Source organism: Cherax quadricarinatus, unplaced genomic scaffold (assembly GCF_038502225.1).
Source record: "Cherax quadricarinatus isolate ZL_2023a unplaced genomic scaffold, ASM3850222v1 Contig190, whole genome shotgun sequence".
Classification (NCBI taxonomy): domain Eukaryota; kingdom Metazoa; phylum Arthropoda; class Malacostraca; order Decapoda; family Parastacidae; genus Cherax; species Cherax quadricarinatus.
In genome coordinates, this window is record NW_027195216.1 from 32,501 (window position 1) to 49,880 (window position 17,380).

General features: G+C 52.7%; 1 protein-coding gene across 1 annotated transcript in view; it reads right to left on the reverse strand.

Moving 5' to 3' along the window:
* LOC128690467 (carbonic anhydrase-related protein 10) overlaps positions 1-17,380 on the reverse strand; it is a gene marked incomplete at its 3' end in the record, with an annotated part of 210,013 nt that overhangs the window by 10,340 nt on the left and 182,293 nt on the right. The window lies entirely within an intron of this gene.

A 17,380-nucleotide genomic window follows, 5' to 3' on the forward strand; every position in this document is an offset into this window, starting at 1 on the left:
ACACACTAAAACAAAGACACACACACACACACACACACACACACACACACCAAGGGAATATATAACAAAAACAGACCCCAAACTAAATAAAAACAACCAGTAAAGCAAGTGAAAGAATAATTTGATCCTTATTGTAAGTAAACACAGGAGAGGAAAAACCCCAATAATTTTGGAGCGTTTGTAACGAGAATGACGATGTATATATAAATATAGATTATATATAAACACACACCCATATATATATATATATATATATATATATATATATATATATATATATATATATATATATATATATATATATATATATATATATATATATATATATATATATATATATATATATATAAATATATATATATACTTTTAATGTTCAGACATTTTAGATTTTCTTAGTATTTATAAAGGCTCAGAATGCTCATTTTCACAGTTTCCAAAAAAAAAAAAAAGCTAAACTGATGATTAAATAGCTTTCACTTAGGAGGTTATATAAATAGGAATTATGTAGCTACTTTCGTAGACACAAATAACTCGCACATGGAGAGAGGAGCTTACAACCACCTGTCGGCCCAACTTGGTGGACCATTTACAAATGACACTAAGAGAAAAGAGTGAAGTAGCCAGTATATATATATATATATATATATATATATATATATATATATATATATATATATATATATAGATATATATATATATATATATATATATATATATATATATATATATATATATATATATATATATGTAGAATGGGGTCCACCTCTGGTGTAAATTGTGGGACTCATAGCCTCGGAGAAGTGGATAAAAAGGCTTCAAGGAAGAATATTTGGATTTCTTCCTGAAGCCATTTGAATATTCCACTTCCCCTACCACCCCATCTTTTAAAGTATTTTTTTTTACCAATAGGAATATTTTATTACATAATTTGGCACAGAAGATTTAAGAGATACATTGTTGATATAAAGGTGGCATATACGGTACATGTTGTTACGTGTGTATCACCGATTATAAGGCGAAAATCTCATCCAGCTCCTCAGAGCTGGGGCGTGTGCCCAAAATGCAGCATGCATTACCCCTTTGAACAGCTGCACTGAGCCGCTGGAACAGAAAACTAGCTGCCCTGGGATCCCTAGTATATATATATATATATATATATATATATATATATATATATATATATATATATATATATATATATATATATATATATATATATATATATATATTACACATACATATATACATGTGTGTGTGTGCGTGTGTGTAACAACATTAGAGGGAAAAAGCACACTGAACATTGGTAGAAGAGACTGATCTATATTGGTAGAAGAGAAACCCAACTGGTTACAGAAAGTCAAATCCATGCCAAGAAATATTACGATTTTATTGAGTAAACCCAAAGAGGAACCTTCCTGAGGCTGACTAAACTGTTGTTTTACTGCCTCCAATTTTTCGATTTGATTCTGCTGATGCCTGGAGAACGTCTCGTGCAGTGTTACAGTGTGTCACAAGTCTGGGACGGTATATGGATCCGTGAGGAACTCATTGCTTTATCATTTATATATAGTCTTCATATTATATTTGTAGACGTTTCCCCAGCCACTGACTGGCGAAACGTCTACAGATAAGCATACCCAGGTGTTGCACGTGTGTTTAATTCTTCAGTTTGTCAGTATTGTACACCCTTCATGTACTATACCCAGTACAAGGGTTCTCACTTGTGTGACACCCAGTACAAGGGTTCAAACATGTGTGACACCCAGTACAAGGGTTCTCACTTGTGTGACACCCAGTACAAGGGTTCTCACTTGTGTGACACCCAGTACAAGGGTTCTCACTTGTGTGACACCCAGTACAAGGGTTCAAACATGTGTGACACCCAGTACAAGGGTTCTCACTTGTGTGACACCCAGTACAAGGGTTCAAACATGTGTGACACCCAGTACAAGGGTTCAAACTTGTGTGACACCCAGTACAAGGGTTCAAACATGTGTGACACCCAGTACAAGGGTTCAAACTTGTGTGACACCCAGTACAAGGGTTCAAACATGTGTGACACCCAGTACAAGGGTTCAAACATGTGTGACACCCAGTACAAGGGTTCAAACTTGTGTGACACCCAGTACAAGGGTTCAAACATGTGTGACACCCAGTACAAGGGTTCAAACTTGTGTGACACCCAGTACAAGGGTTCAAACATGTGTGACACCCAGTACAAGGGTTCAAACTTGTGTGACACCCAGTACAAGGGTTCAAACATGTGTGACACCCAGTACAAGGGTTCTCACTTGTGTGACACCCAGTACAAGGGTTCAAACATATGTGACACCCAGTACAAGGGTTCTCACTTGTGTGACACCCAGTACAAGGGTTCAAACATGTGTGACACCCAGTACAAGGGTTCAAACTTGTGTGACACCCAGTACAAGGGTTTTCTCTTGTGTGACACCCAGTACAAGGGTTCAAACATGTGTGACACCCAGTACAAGGGTTCTCACTTGTGTGACACCCAGTACAAGGGTTCAAACATGTGTGACACCCAGTACAAGGGTTCAAACTTGTGTGACACCCAGTACAAGGGTTCTCACTTGTGTGACACCCAGTACAAGGGTTCTCACTTGTGTGACACCCAGTACAAGGGTTCAAACTTGTGTGACACCCAGTACAAGGGTTCTCACTTGTGTGACACCCAGTACAAGGGTTCAAACTTGTGTGACACCCAGTACAAGGGTTCTCACTTGTGTGACACCCAGTACAAGGGTTCTCACTTGTGTGACACCCAGTACAAGGGTTCTCACTTGTGTGACACCCAGTACAAGGGTTCTCACTTGTGTGACACCCAGTACAAGGGTTCAAACTTATGTGACACCCAGTACAAGGGTTTAAACTTATGTGACACCCAGTACAATGGTTCTCACTTGTGTGACACCCAGTACAAGGGTTTCACTTGTGTGACACCCAGTACAAGGGTTCAAACTTATGTGACACCCAGTACAAGGGTTCTCACTTGTGTGACACCCAGTACAAGGGTTCTGACTTGTGTGACACCCAGTACAAGGGTTCAAACTTATGTGACACCCAGTACAAGGGTTCTCACTTGTGTGACACCCAGTACAAGGGTTCTCACTTGTGTGACACCCAGTACAAGGGTTTAAACTTATGTGACACCCAGTACATGGGTTCTCACTTGTGTGACACCCAGTACAAGGGTTCTCACTTGTGTGACACCCAGTATAAGGGTTCAAACTTATGTGACACCCAGTACAAGGGTTCTCACTTGTGTGACACCCAGTACAAGGGTTCTGACTTGTGTGACACCCAGTACAAGGGTTCAAACTTATGTGACACCCAGTACAAGGGTTCTCACTTGTGTGACACCCAGTACAAGGGTTCTCACTTGTGTGACACCCAGTACAAGGGTTCAAACTTATGTGACACCCAGTACAAGGGTTCTCAATTGTGTGACACCCAGTACAAGGGTTCAAACTTATGTGACACCCAGTACAAGGGTTCTCACTTGTGTGACACCCAGTACAAGGGTTCAAACTTATGTGACACCCAGTACAAACTTATGTGACACCCAGTACAAGGGTTCTCACTTGTGTGACACCCAGTACAAGGGTTCAAACTTATGTGACACCCAGTACAAGGGTTCAAACTTATGTGACACCCAGTACAAGGGTTCTCAATTGTGTGACACCCAGTACAAGGGTTCAAACTTATGTGACACCCAGTACAAGGGTTCTCAATTGTGTGACACCCAGTACAAGGGTTCAAACTTATGTGACACCCAGTACAAGGGTTCTCAATTGTGTGACACCCAGTACAAGGGTTCAAACTTATGTGACACCCAGTACATGGGTTCTCACTTGTGTGACACCCAGTACAAGGGTTCAAACTTATGTGACACCCAGTACATGGGTTCTCACTTGTGTGACACCCAGTACAAGGGTTCAAACATGTGTGTCACCCAACATGTCTCTGCTAGTGAGTTATGCCAACTTGGTGAGGATAACGAGAAGGAAAAAACAGAATGAAACTGAAAGAGGAAACAGACAGGTTGTCATATTCATTTGAGAAGGAAGGTGCACTGCAGCAAGTCTACTGGCCCAAACAAAGCAGGTCCACCTCACACCCTCCCACATGCAAGACTCACAAACAAGACCCACAGATAGCTAAACAAAAATCTCCCTAGAACACGAATATACAGCGCCAGTATACAACCCTCTCCTAACCAAAACACCAAAAAACTTGAGAAAACTCAAATAAATAACTCAAGACTTAGGGACTGATCACCTTAAACAATTTTTCCACGTCTTTCACCGTCTCCAGTAATAATTCTCTACATTTGACTGATGAAACCACTGGTTGGTGAAACGTCTCAAAAAAACAAAGTTTTCAAGTGTGGTAAATACAGTACGTCTTGTTCACTAAACCTGTCAGTTTTGTGTACCATTAGTGTAATAATTTAGGTGACTAGTATAATGACTGAGATGATCAGCCAACTCTAAGAAACTGCTTGAACTTCCTGTCTCATCCTGGAAGAACACACAACAAGAGGTGATATGGTCACTACATGAAAAATAATGATGGAAATTAGACATGCCCAATATCAAGGAAATAATTGGAAGACAATTGAACTATATACAAAAGATGAGGTAATCAGTCCCCTCAGTCCTGGACGAGACAAAAGATGAGGTAATCAGTCCCCTCAGTCCTGGACGAGACAAAAGATGAGGTAATCAGTCCCCTCAGTCCTGGACGAGACAAAAGATGAGGTAATCAGTCCCCTTAGTCCTGGACGAGACAAAAGATGAGGTAATCAGTCCCCTCAGTCCTGGACGAGACAAAAGATGAGGTAATCAGTCCCCTCAGTCCTGGACGAGAAAAAAGATGAGGTAATCAGTCCCCTCAGTCCTGGACGAGACAAAAGATGAGGTAATCAGTCCTCTCAGTCCTGGACGAGACAAAAGATGAGGTAATCAGTCCCCTCAGTCCTGGACGAGACAAAAGATGAGGTAATCAGTCCCCTAAGTCCTGGACCAGACAAAAGATGAGGTAATCAGTCCCCTCAGTCCTGGACGAGACAAAAGATGAGGTAATCAGTCCCCTCAGTCCTGGACGAGACTAAAGATGAGGTAATCAGTCCCCTCAGTCCTGGACGAGACAAAAGATGAGGTAATCAGTCCCCTCAGTCCTGGACGAGATAAAAGAAGAGGTAATAAGTCCCCTCAGTCCTGGACGAGCCAAAAGATGAGGTAATCAGTCCCCTCAGTCCTGGACGAGACAAAAGATGAGGTAATCAGTCCCCTCAGTCCTGGACGAGACAAAAGATGAGGTAATCAGTCCCCTCAGTCCTGGACGAGACAAAAGATGAGGTAATCAGTCCCCTCAGTCCTGGACGAGACAAAAGATGAGGTAATCAGTCCCCTCAATCCTGGACGAGACAAAAGATGAGGTAATCAGTCCCCTCAGTCCTGGACGAGACAAAAGATGAGGTAATCAGTCCCCTCAGTCCTGGACGAGACAAAAGATGAGGTAATCAGTCCCCTCAGTCCTGGACGAGACAAAAGATGAGGTAATCAGTTCCCTCAGTCCTGGACGAGACAAAAGATGAGTTAATCAGTCCCCTCAGTCCTGGACGAGACAAAAGATGAGGTAATCAGTCCCCTCAGTCCTGGACGAGACAAAAGATGAGGTAATCAGTCCCCTCAGTCCTGGACGAGACAAAAGATGAGGTAATCAGTCCCCTCAGTCCTGGACGAGACAAAAGATGAGGTAATCAGTTCCCTCAGTCCTGGACGAGACAAAAGATGAGGTAATCAGTCCCCTCAGTCCTGGACGAGACAAAAGATGAGGTAATCAGTCCCCTCAGTCCTGGACGAGACAAAAGATGAGGTAATCAGTCCCCTCAGTCCTGGACGAGACAAAAGGTACAGAGAGACATTTTGAAATGGGATAAACGAATGGAAATTACACATCCATCACACAGGTGCTTCAGAAACTCCACTTGTTCAGTGTTTCAGCGAGACAGTCTTGTAGTTCATGAAATGTTAAAGCGGTGTGGGTCGTTCAGTGCTGGGAGAGGTGTGGGTCGTTCAGTGCTGGGAGAGGTGTGGGTCGTTCAGTGCAGGGAGAGGTGTGGGTCGTTCAGTGCTGGGAGAGGTGTGGATCGTTCAGTGCTGGGAGAGGTGTGGATCGTTCAGTGCTGGGAGAGGTGTGGGTCGTTCAGTGCTGGGTGGTGTGGGTCGTTCAGTGCTGGGAGAGGTATGGGTCGTTCAGTGCAGGGAGAGGTGTGGATCGTTCAGTGCAGGGAGAGGTGTGGGTCGTTCAGTGCTGGGAGCAGTGTGGGTCGTTCAGTGCTGGGAGCAGTTTGGGTCGTTCAGTGCTGGGAGAGGTGTGGGTCGTTCAGTGCTGGGAGAGGTGTGGGTCGTTCAGTGCAGGGAGAGGTGTGGGTCGTTCAGTGCTGGGAGCAGTGTGGGTCGTTCAGTGCTGGGAGCAGTGTGGGTCGTTCAGTGCTGGGAGCAGTGTGGGTCGTTCAGTGCTGGGAGAGGTGTCGGTCGTTCAGTGCTGGGAGCGGTGTGGGTCGTTCACTGCTGGGAGCGGTGTGCGTCGTTCAGTGCTGGGAAAGGTGTGCGTCGTTCAGTGCTGGGAGCGGTGTGGGTCGTCCAGTGCTGGGAGAGGTGTGGGTCGTTCAGAGCTGGGAGTGGTGTGGGTCGTTCAGTGCTAGGAGAGGTGTGCGTCATTCAGTGCTGGGAGCGGTGTGGGATCGTTCAGAGCTGGGAGCGGTGTGGGTCGTTCAGTGCTGAGAGCGGTGTGGGTCGTTCAGTGCTGGGAGCGGTGTGGGTCGTTCAGTGCTGGGAGCGGTGTGGGTCGTTCAGTGCTGGGAGCGGTGAGGTCATTCAGTGCTGGGAGCAGTGTGGGTCGTTCAGTGCTGGGAGCAGTGTGGGTCGTTCAGTGCTGGGAGCTGTGTGGGTCGTTCACTGCTGGGAGCGGTGTGGGTCGTTCAGTGCTGGGAGCAGTGTGGGTCGTTCAGTGGTGGGAGCAGTGTGGGTCGTTCAGTGCTGGGAGCAGTGTGGGTCGTTCAGTGGTGGGAGCGGTGTGGGTCGTTCAGTGCTGGGAGCGGTGTGGGTCGTTCAGTGCTGGGAGCAGTGTGGGTCGTTCAGTGCTGGGAGCGGTGTGGGTCGTTCAGTGCTGGGAGAGGTGTGGGTCGTTCAGTGCTGGGAGCAGTGTGGGTCGTTCAGTGCTGGGAGCGGTGTGGGTCGTTCAGTGCTGGGAGCAGTGTGGGTCATTCAGTGCTGGGAACAGTGTGGGTCGTTCAGTGCTGGGAGCGGTGTGGGTCGTTCAGTGCTGGGAGCAGTGTGGGTCATTCAGTGCTGGGAACAGTGTGGGTCGTTCAGTGCTGGGAGCGGTGTGGGTCGTTCAGTGCTGGGAGCGGTGTGGGTCGTTCAGTGCTGGGAGCAGTGTGGGTCGTTCAGTGCTGGGAGCAGTGTGGGTCGTTCAGTGCTGGGAGCGGTGTGGGTCGTTCAGTGCTGGGAGAGGTGTGGGTCGTTCAGTGCTGGGAGCAGTGTGGGTCGTTCAGTGCTGGGAGCAGTGTGGGTCGTTCAGTGCTGGGAGCGGTGTGGGTCGTTCAGTGCTGGGAGCAGTGTGGGTCGTTCAGTGCTGGGAGCAGTGTGGGTCGTTCAGTGCTGGGAGAGGTGTGGGTCGTTCAGTGCTGGGAGAGGTGTGGGTCGTTCAGTGCTGGGAGCAGTGTGGGTCGTTCAGTGCTGGGAGAGGTGTGGGTCGTTCAGTGTGCAGTGTGGGGTTCAGTGCTGGGAGCGGTGTGGGTCGTTCAGTGCTGGGAGCGGTGTGGGTCGTTCAGTGCTGGGAGCGGTGTGGGTCGTTCAGTGCTGGGAGCGGTGTGGGTCGTTCAGTGCTGGGAGCGGTGTGGGTCGTTCAGTGCTGGGAGCGGTGTGGGTCGTTCAGTGCTGGGAGCAGTGTGGGTCGTTCAGTGCTGGGAGCAGTGTGGGTCGTTCAGTGCTGGGAGCAGTGTCGGTCGTTCAGTGCTGATAGCGGTGTGGGTCGTTCAGTGCTGGGAGCGGTGTGGGTCGTTCAGTGCTGGGAGCGGTGTGCGTCGTTCAGTGCTGGGAGAGGTGTGGGTCGTTCAGTGCTGGGAGCGGTGTGGGTCGTTCAGTGCTGGGAGCGGTGTGGGTCGTTCAGTGCTGGGAGAGGTGTGGGTCGTTCAGTGCTGGGAGCGGTGTGCGTCGTTCAGTGCTGGGAGAGGTGTGGGTTGTTCAGTGCTGGGAGCAGTGTGGGCCGTTTAGTGCTGGGAGAGGTGTGCGTCGTTCAGTGCTGGGAGCGGTGTGGGTCGTTCAGTGCTGGGAGAGGTGTGGGTCGTTCAGTGCTGGGAGCGGTGTGGGTCGTTCAGTGCTGGGAGAGGTGTGGGTCGTTCAGTGCTGGGAGAGGTGTGGGTCGTTCAGTGCTGGGAGAGGTGTGGGTCGTTCAGTGCTGGGAGCGGTGAGGTCGTTCAGTGCTGGGAGCAGTGTGGGTCGTTCAGTGCTGTGGGCCGTTCAGTGCTGGGAGTGGTGTGGGTTGTTCAGTGCTGGGAGATGTGTGGGTCGTTCAGTGCTGGGAGCGGTGTGGGTCGTTCAGTGCTGTGAGCAGTGTGGGTCGTTCAGTGCTGGGAGATGTGTGGGTCGTTCAGTGCTGGGAGCAGTATGAGTCGTTCAGTGCTGGGAGCAGTGTGCGCCGTTCAGTGCTGGGAGCAGTGTGGGTCGTTCAGTGCTGGTAGAGGTGTGCGTCGTTCAGTGCTGGGAGCAGTGTGGGTCGTTCAGTGCTGGGGGAGGTGTGGGTCGTTCAGTGCTGAGCAGAGCGTTCAGTGTGAGTCGTTCAGTGCTGGGAGCAGTGTGGGTCGTTCAGTGCTGGGAGCGGTGTGCGTCGTTCAGTGCTGGGAGAGGTGTGGGTCGTTCAGTGCTGGGAGCGGTGTGCGTCGTTCAGTGCTGGGAGAGGTGTGGGTCGTTCAGTGCTGGGGGAGGTGTGGGTCGTTCAGTGCTGGGAGCAGTGTGGGTCGTTCAGTGCTGGGAGCAGTGTGGGTCGTTCAGTGCTGGGAGCAGTGTGGGTCGTTCAGTGCTGGGAGCAGTGTGGGTCGTTCAGTGCTGGGAGCAGTGTGGGTCGTTCAGTGCTGGGAGCAGTGTGGGTCGTTCAGTGCTGGGAGCAGTGTGGGTCGTTCAGTGCTGGGAGCGTTCAGTGTGGGAGCAGTGTGGGTCGTTCAGTGCTGGGATCGGTGTGGGTCGTTCAGGTATGCGTCGTTCAGTGCTGGAAGCGGTGTGGGTCGTTCAGTGCTGGGAGCAGTGTGGGTCGTTCAGTGCTGGGGGAGGTGTGGGTCGTTCAGTGCTGGGAGCAGTGTGGGTCGTTCAGTGCTGGGAGCAGTGTGGGTCGTTCAGTGCTGGGAGCAGTGTGGGTCGTTCAGTGCTGGGAGAGCAGTGTTGGGAGTGTGGGTCGTTCAGTGCTGGGAGCAGTGTGGGTCGTTCAGTGCTGGGAGCAGGTGTGGGTCGTTCAGTGCTGGGAGCTGGGAGCGGTGTGGGTCGTTCAGCTGTGGGTCGTTCAGTGCTGGGAGCAGTGCGGGTCGTTCAGTGTTCAGTGCTGGGAGCAGTGTGGGTAGTTCAGTGCTGGGAGCGGTGTGGGTCGTTCAGTGCTGGGAGCCGTGTGGGTCGAGTGCATTGGGAGCGGTGTGGGTCGTTCAGTGCTGGGAGCAGTGTGGGTCGTTCAGTGCTGGGAGCGGTGTGGGTAGTTCAGTGCTGGGAGCCGTGTGGGTCGTTCAGTGCTGGGAGCGGTGTGGGTCGTTCAGTGCTGGGAGCAGGTGGGTCGTTCAGTGCTGGGAGAGTCGTTCAGTGTGGGTCGTTCAGTGCTGGGAGCAGTGTGGGTCGTTCAGTGCTGGGAGCGGTGTGGGTCGTTCAGTGCTGGGAGCGGTGTGGGTCGTTCAGTGCTGGGAGCGGTGTGCGTCGTTCAGTGCTGGGAGGGGAGTGCGTCGTTGAGTGCTGGTCGTTCAGTGCTGGGAGCGGTGTGCGCCGTTCAGTGCTGGGAGCAGTGTGGGTCGTTCAGTGCTGGTAGAGGTGTGGGTCGTTCAGTGCTGGGAGCGGTGTGGGTCGTTCAGTGCTGGGAGAGGTATGCGTCCTTCAGTGCTGGGAGAGGTGTGCGTCGTTCAGTGCTGGGAGAGGTATGCGTCGTTCAGTGCTGGGAGCGGTGTGGGTCGTTCAGTGCTGGGAGCAGTGTGGGTCGTTCAGTGCTGGGAGCGGTGTGGGTCGTTCAGTGCTGGGAGCAGTGTGGGTCGTTCAGTGCTGGGAGCGGTGTGGGTCGTTCAGTGCTGGGAGCAGTGTGGGTCGTTCAGTGCTGGGAGCGGTGTGGGTCGTTCAGTGCTGGGAGCAGTGTGGGTCGTTCAGTGCTGGGAGCGGTGTGGGTCGTTCAGTGCTGGGAGAGGTGTGGGTCGTTCAGTGCTGGGAGAGGTGTGCGTCGTTCAGTGCTGGGAGCAGTGTGGGTCGTTCAGTGCTGGGAGCGGTGTGGGTCGTTCAGTGCTGGGAGCAGTGTGGGTCGTTCAGTGCTGGGAGCGGTGTGGGTCGTTCAGTGCTGGGAGAGGTATGCGTCGTTCAGTGCTGGGAGAGGTGTGCGTCGTTCAGTGCTGGGAGCGGTGTGGGTCGTTCGGTGCTGGGAGCAGTGTGGGTCGTTCAGTGCTGGGAGCGGTGTGGGTCGTTCAGTGCTGGGAGCAGTGTGGGTCGTTCAGTGCTGGGAGCGGTGTGGGTCGTTCAGTGCTGGGAGCAGTGTGGGTCGTTCAGTGCTGGGAGCGGTGTGGGTCGTTCAGTGCTGGGAGCAGTGTGGGTCGTTCAGTGCTGGGAGCGGTGTGGGTCGTTCAGTGCTGGGAGCGGTGTGGGTCGTTCAGTGCTGAGAGCGGTGTGGGTCGTTCAGTGCTGGGAGCAGTGTGGGTCGTTCAGTGCTGGGAGCAGTGTGGGTCGTTCAGTGCTGGGAGCGGTGTGGGTCGTTCAGTGCTGGGAGCAGTGTGGGTTGTTCAGTGCTGGGAGCGGTGTGGGTCGTTCAGTGCTTTGACAGGTGTGGGTCGTTCAGTGCTGGGAGAGGTATGGGTCGTTCAGTGCTGGGAGAGGTGTGCGTCGTTCAGTTCTGGGAGCGGTGTGGGTCGTTCAGTGCTGGGAGCGGTGTGGGTCGTTCAGTGCTGGGAGAGGTGTGGGTCGTTCAGTGCTGGGTGGTGTGCGTCGTTCAGTGCTGGGAGCGGTGTGGGTCGTTCAGTGCTGGGAGCAGTGTGCGTCGTTCAATGCTGGGAGCGGTGTGCGTCGTTCATTTCTGGGAGCGGTGTGGGTCGTTCAGTGCTTTGACAGGTGTGGGTCGTTCAGTGCTGGGAGAGGTATGGGTCGTTCAGTGCTGGGAGAGGTGTGCGTCGTTCAGTTCTGGGAGCGGTGTGGGTCGTTCAGTGCTGGGAGCGGTGTGGGTCGTTCAGTGCTGGGAGAGGTGTGGGTCGTTCAGTGCTGGGTGGTGTGGGTCGTTCAGTGCTGGGAGCGGTGTGGGTCGTTCAGTGCTGGGAGCGGTGTGGGTCGTTCAGTGCTGGGAGAGGTGTGGGTCGTTCAGTGCTGGGTGGTGTGGGTCGTTCAGTGCTGGGACCGGTGTGGGTCGTTCAGTGCTGGGAGCAGTGTGGGTCGTTCAGTGCTGGGAGCGGTGTGGGTCGTTCAGTGCTGGGAACGGTGTGGGTCGTTCAGTGCTGGGAGCAGTGTGGTTAGTTCAGTGCTGGGAGCGGTGTGAGTCGTTCAGTGCTGGGAGCGGTGTGGGTCGTTCAGTGCTGGGAGCGGTGTGGGTCGTTCAGTGCTGGGAGCAGTGTGGGTCGTTCAGTGCTGGGAGCGGTGTGGGTCGTTCAGTGCTGGGAGCAGTGTGGTTAGTTCAGTGCTGGGAGCGGTGTGGGTCGTTCAGTGCTGGGAGCAGTGTGGGTCGTTCAGTGCTGGGAGCAGTGTGGGTCGTTCAGTGCTGGGAGCAGTGTGGTTAGTTCAGTGCTGGGAGCGGTGTGGGTCGTTCAGTGCTGGGAGCAGTGTGGGTCGTTCAGTGCTGGGAGCGGTGTGGGTCGTTCAGTGCTGGGAGCGGTGTGGGTCGTTCAGTGCTGGGAGCAGTGTGGTCGTTCAGTGCTGGGAGCAGTGTGGGGCGTTCAGTGCTGGGAGCAGTGTGGGTCGTTCAGTGCTGGGAGCGGTGTGGGTTGTTCAGTGCTGGGAGCAGTGTGGGTCGTTCAGTGCTGGGAGAGGTGTGGGTCGTTCAGTGCTGGGAGCAGTGTGGGTCGTTCAGTGCTGGGAGCGGTGTGGGTTGTTCAGTGCTGGGAGCAGTGTGGGTCGTTTAGTGCTGGGAGCGGTGTGGGTCGTTCAGTGCTGGGAGCAGTGTGGGTCGTTCATTGCTGGGAGCAGTGTTGGTCGTTCAGTGCTGGGAGCGGTGTGGGTCGTTCAGTGCTGGGAGCAGTGTGGGTCGTTCAGTGCTGGGAGAGGTGTGGGTCGTTCAATGCTGGGAGAGGTATGGGTCGTTCAGTGCTGGGAGAGGTGTGCGTCGTTCAGTGCTGGGAGCGGTGTGGGTCGTTCAGTGCTGGGAGCGGTGTGCGTCGTTCAGTGCTGGGAGAGGTGTGGGTCGTTCAGTGCTGGGAGCGGTGTGCGTCGTTCAGTGCTGGGAGATGTGTGGGTCGTTCAGTGCTGGGAGCAGTGTGCGTCGTTCAGTGCTGGGAGCAGTGTGGGTCGTTCAGTGCTGGGAGCAGTGTGGGTCGTTCAGTGCTGGGAGCAGTGTGGGTCGTTCAGTGCTGGGAGCGGTGTGGGTCGTTCAGTGCTGGGAGCAGTGTGGGTCGTTCAGTGCTGGGAGAGGTGTGGGTCGTTCAGTGCTGGGAGCAGTGTGGGTCGTTCAGTGCTGGGAGCAGTGCGGGTCGTTCAGTGCTGGGAGCAGTGCTGGGAGAGGTTTGGGTCGATCAGTGCTGGGAGCAGTGTGGGTCGTTCAGTGCTGGGAGCAGTGTGCGTTGTTCAGTGCTGGGAGCAGTGCGGGTCGTTCAGTGCTGGGAGCGGTGTGGGTCGTTCAGTGCTGGGAGAGGTGTGGGTCGTTCAGTGCTGGGAGAGGTGTGCGTCGTTCAGTGCTGGGAGAGGTGTGCGTCGTTCAGTGCTGGGAGAGGTGTGGGTCGTTCAGTGCTGGGAGAGGTGTGGGTCGTTCAGTGCTGGGAGAGGTGTGGGTCGTTCAGTGCTGGGAGAGGTGTGGGTCGTTCAGTGCTGGGAGAGGTGTGGGTCGTTCAGTGCTGGGAGCGGTGTGGGTCGTTCAGTGCTGGGAGAGGTATGCGTCGTTCAGTGCTGGGAGAGGTGCGTCGTTCAGTGCTGGGAGAGGTGTGGGTCGTTCAGTGCTGCTGGGTCGTTCAGTGCTGGGAGCAGTGTGGGTCGTTCAGTGCTGGGAGAGGTGTGGGTCGTTCAGTGCTGGGAGAGGTGTGGGTCGTTCAGTGTTGGGGGAGGTGTGGGTCGTTAAGTGCTGGGAGCAGTGTGGGTCGTTCAGTGCTGGGAGCAGTGTGGGTCGGTGTGGGTCGTTCAGTGCTGGGAGAGGTGTGGGTCGTTCCGTGCTGGGAGCGGGGTGGGTCGTTCAGTGCTGGGAGAGTGCTGGGAGTCGTGTGCGTCGTTCAGTGCTGGGAGCGGTGTGGGTCGTTCAGTGCTGGGAGAGGTGTGGGTCGTTCAGTGCTGGTAGTGGTGTGGGTCGTTCAGTGCTGGGAGAGGTGTGGGTCGTTCAGTGCTGGGAGAGGTGTGGGTCGTTCAGTGCTGGGAGCAGTGTGGGTCGTTCATTGCTGGGAGAGGTGTGGGTCGTTCAGAGCTGGGAGCGGTGTGGGTCGTTCAGAGCGGTGTGGGTCGTTCAGTGTGTGGGTCGTTCAGTGCTGGGAGCAGTGTGGGCCGTTCAGTGCTGGGAGTGGTGTGCGTCGTTCAGTTCTGGGAGCGGTGTGGGTCGTTCAGTGCTGGGAGCGGTGTGGGTCGTTCAGTGCTGGGAGCAGTGTGGGTCGTTCAGTGCTGGGAGCAGTGTGGGTCGTTCAGTGCTGGGAGCAGTGTGGGTCGTTCAGTGCTGGGAGCGGTGTGGGTCGTTCAGTGCTGGGAGCGGTGTGGGTCGTTCAGTGCTGGGAGCGGTGTGGGTCGTTCAGTGCTGGGAGCGGTGTGGTTCGTTCAGTGCTGGGAGAGGTGTGGGTTCGTTCAGTGCTGGGAGAGGTGTGGGTCGTTCAGTGCTGGGAGCAGTGTGGGTCGTTCAGTGCTGGGTTCAGTGCTGGGTGCTGTGTGGGTCGTTCAGTGCTGGGAACGGTGTGGGTCGTTCAGTGCTGGGAGCTGTGTGGGTCGTTCAGTGCTGGGAGCGTGTGGGTCATTCAGTGCTGGGAACAGTGTGGGTTCAGTGCTGGGAGCGGTGTGGGTCGTTCAGTGCTGGGAGCCGTGTGGGTCGTTCAGTGCTGGGAGCAGTGTGGGTCGTTCAGTGCTGCTGGGTTCAGTGCTGGGAGAGGTGTGAGTTGTTCAGTGCTGGGAGAGGTGTGGGTTGTTTAGTGCTGGGAGCAGTGTGGGTCGATCAGTGCTGGGAGCGGTGTGGGTTGTACAGTGCTGGGAGAGGTGTGAGTTGTTCAGTGCTGGGAGAGGTGTGGGTCGTTCAGTGCTGGGAGCAGTGTGGGTTGTTCAGTGCTGGGAGCAGTGTGGGCCGTTCAGTGCTGGGAGCAGTGTGGGTCGTTCAGTGCTGGGAGAGGTGTGGGTCGTTCAGTGCTGGGAGCAGTGTGGGTCGTTCAGTGTGGGTTGTTCAGTGCTGGGAGCAGTGTGGGCCGTTCAGTGCTGGGAGTGGTGTGGGTTGTTCAGTGCTGGGAGAAGTGTGGGCCGTTCAGTGCTGGGAGTGGTGTGGGTTGTTCAGTGCTGGGAGAAGTGTGGGCCGTTCAGTGCTGGGAGTGGTGTGGGTTGTTCAGTGCTGGGAGCAGTGTGCGTCGTTCTGTGCTGGAAGCAGTGGAGGCTCCAGTCTCCTCCGCTCACTGTTGCTGTATGGTGTTGGTATATGGAGGTGTATGTTGATGGTATGACAAGTTGGTGTATGAAGAGTCAAACTTTTGCTTAGATCAGGTATTAAGTAAATTTAGAGACACACGTCACAGCATAAGCAGACGCCATGCAGGTGCTGACATGTGGTCGTTCAATCCATGCAGGTGTTGACATGTGGTCGTTCAGTCCATGCAGGTGTTGACATGTGGTCGTTCAATCCATGCAGGTGTTGACATGTGGTCGTTCAATCCATGCAGGTGTTGACATGTGGTCGTTCAATCCATGCAGGTGTTGACATGTGGTCGTTCAGTCCATGCAGGTGTTGACATGTGGTCGTTCAGTCCATGCAGGTTTTGACATGTGGTCATTCAGTCCATGCAGGTGTTGACATGTGGTCATTCAGTCCATGCAGGTGTTGACATGTGGTCATTCAATCCATGCAGATGGTGACATGTGGCCGTTCAATCCATGCAGGTGTTGACAAGTGGTCGTTCAATCCATGCAGGTGTTGACGTGTGGTCGTTCAATCTATGCAGGTGATGACATGTGGTCGTTCAGTCAATGCAGGTGTTGACATGTGGTCGTTCAATCCATGCAGGTGATGACATGTCGTCATTCAATCAATGCAGGTGTTGACATGTGGTCGTTCAATCAATGCAGGTGCTGACATGTGGTCGTTCAATCCATGCAGGTGTTGACATGTGGTCGTTCAATCCATGCAGGTGTTGACATGTAGTCGTTCAATCCATGCAGGTTTTGACATGTGGTCATTCAGTCCATGCAGGTGTTGACATGTGGTCATTCAATCCATGCAGATGGTGACATGTGGCCGTTCAATCCATGCAGGTGTTGACAAGTGGTCTTTCAATCCATGCAGGTGTTGACGTGTGGTCGTTCAATCAATGCAGGTGATGACATGTGGTCGTTCAGTCAATGCAGGTGTTGACATATGGTCGTTCAATCAATCCAGGTGCTGACATGTGGTCGTTCAATATATGCAGGTGTTTACAAGTGGTCGTTCAGTCCATGAAGGTGTTGACATGTGGTCTTTCAACCCATGCAGGTGTTGACATGTAGTCGTTCAGTCCATGCAGGTGTTGACATGTGGTCGTTCAATCCATGCTGGTGTTGACATGTGGTCGTTCAATCAATGCAGGTGCTGACATGTGGACGTTCAATCCATGCAGGTGTTGACATGTGGTCATTCAGTCCATGCAAGGTTAAGGACGATCCATTTGTTTACATGTGGGTTGCCATGCTTCCGCTACATCCACTACCTCTCTTCTTTCCCCTCTTCAACCTCCACTTCCTCTCCTTTCCACATAGCCACATTCACCTCCCTTTCCCCATACCACCATCCACCTCTCGCCCATCCACACCTAGCCCCCTTCCTTTCCACTTCTCTCCACTTACCTATCCACAGAAAAATGTACTAGACCGTTATTTAATTGCACATTTCAACGATTCACTGCCGTTTCAAACATTTCTGGTGAACTTCAATTTTTAGCTAAAATATGCATATAAGCCACTTAAAAAAATAATACGATTTCGCTTACTTTTCCCATAAAATTCAGTTGTAACAGCCCACTTGCCACTTCTTTTCCTATTAGTGTTTTTTAATATTTGCATAAACCAGGAGCAGTACTGCTCTTAGAACCGATCCTTAAGGAACCCCGCTTATACTCTTCCCCATTTTGACACATCTTCCTTGACAATCGTTTTTGATTTCCTTCCGCTGGTGTGTGTTTTGGTAGTTACACTTCGTCTAGTAAAAATTCGTCTTGTATCCGCTGTACCTCACACAAAAGCCCTTTCCTGTTGTCATATTAGCCAGCCATAGGCACGATTGATTATTGCTCACCAGGACGTGTACACCACCCTGGTGTGCACCATGCTGGTGCCTGGTGGGTAACAAGGTACTGGTGCTGTCTGATGTGTCAGAGGGAGGAGTAGTTGTTCACGGGTGAGGCCACGTCACTTCTAGAAGTAATTCAGGCAGTCAGACCCTCTCGTGCCTCTGGCTGGCTAACACTAGACCTGTATATTGGTATGATTGTGCTGTAGGTGAAGCAGTGAGAATGTTGTCGAACTCTCCAGAATCTTGCACTGTTTTCTGAACGTTGTGCAGAGTGTATTAAAGTGTATATACGTTCTGGTGGTGGGAATATTCGTTCAACAAGTATTACAACCCAGGGACAATAAGGCCTGTTATCCTAGGTGTAAAGGGGAGCAAGGAGCAGAACAAACACAGCTGAATGACCTTGAATTATATTTTCCTTCACCAAGAGGAATGTGAATATTTACAACTATGTACACAATATACAGTTGGAAAATGTATGTATACAACACGGTTA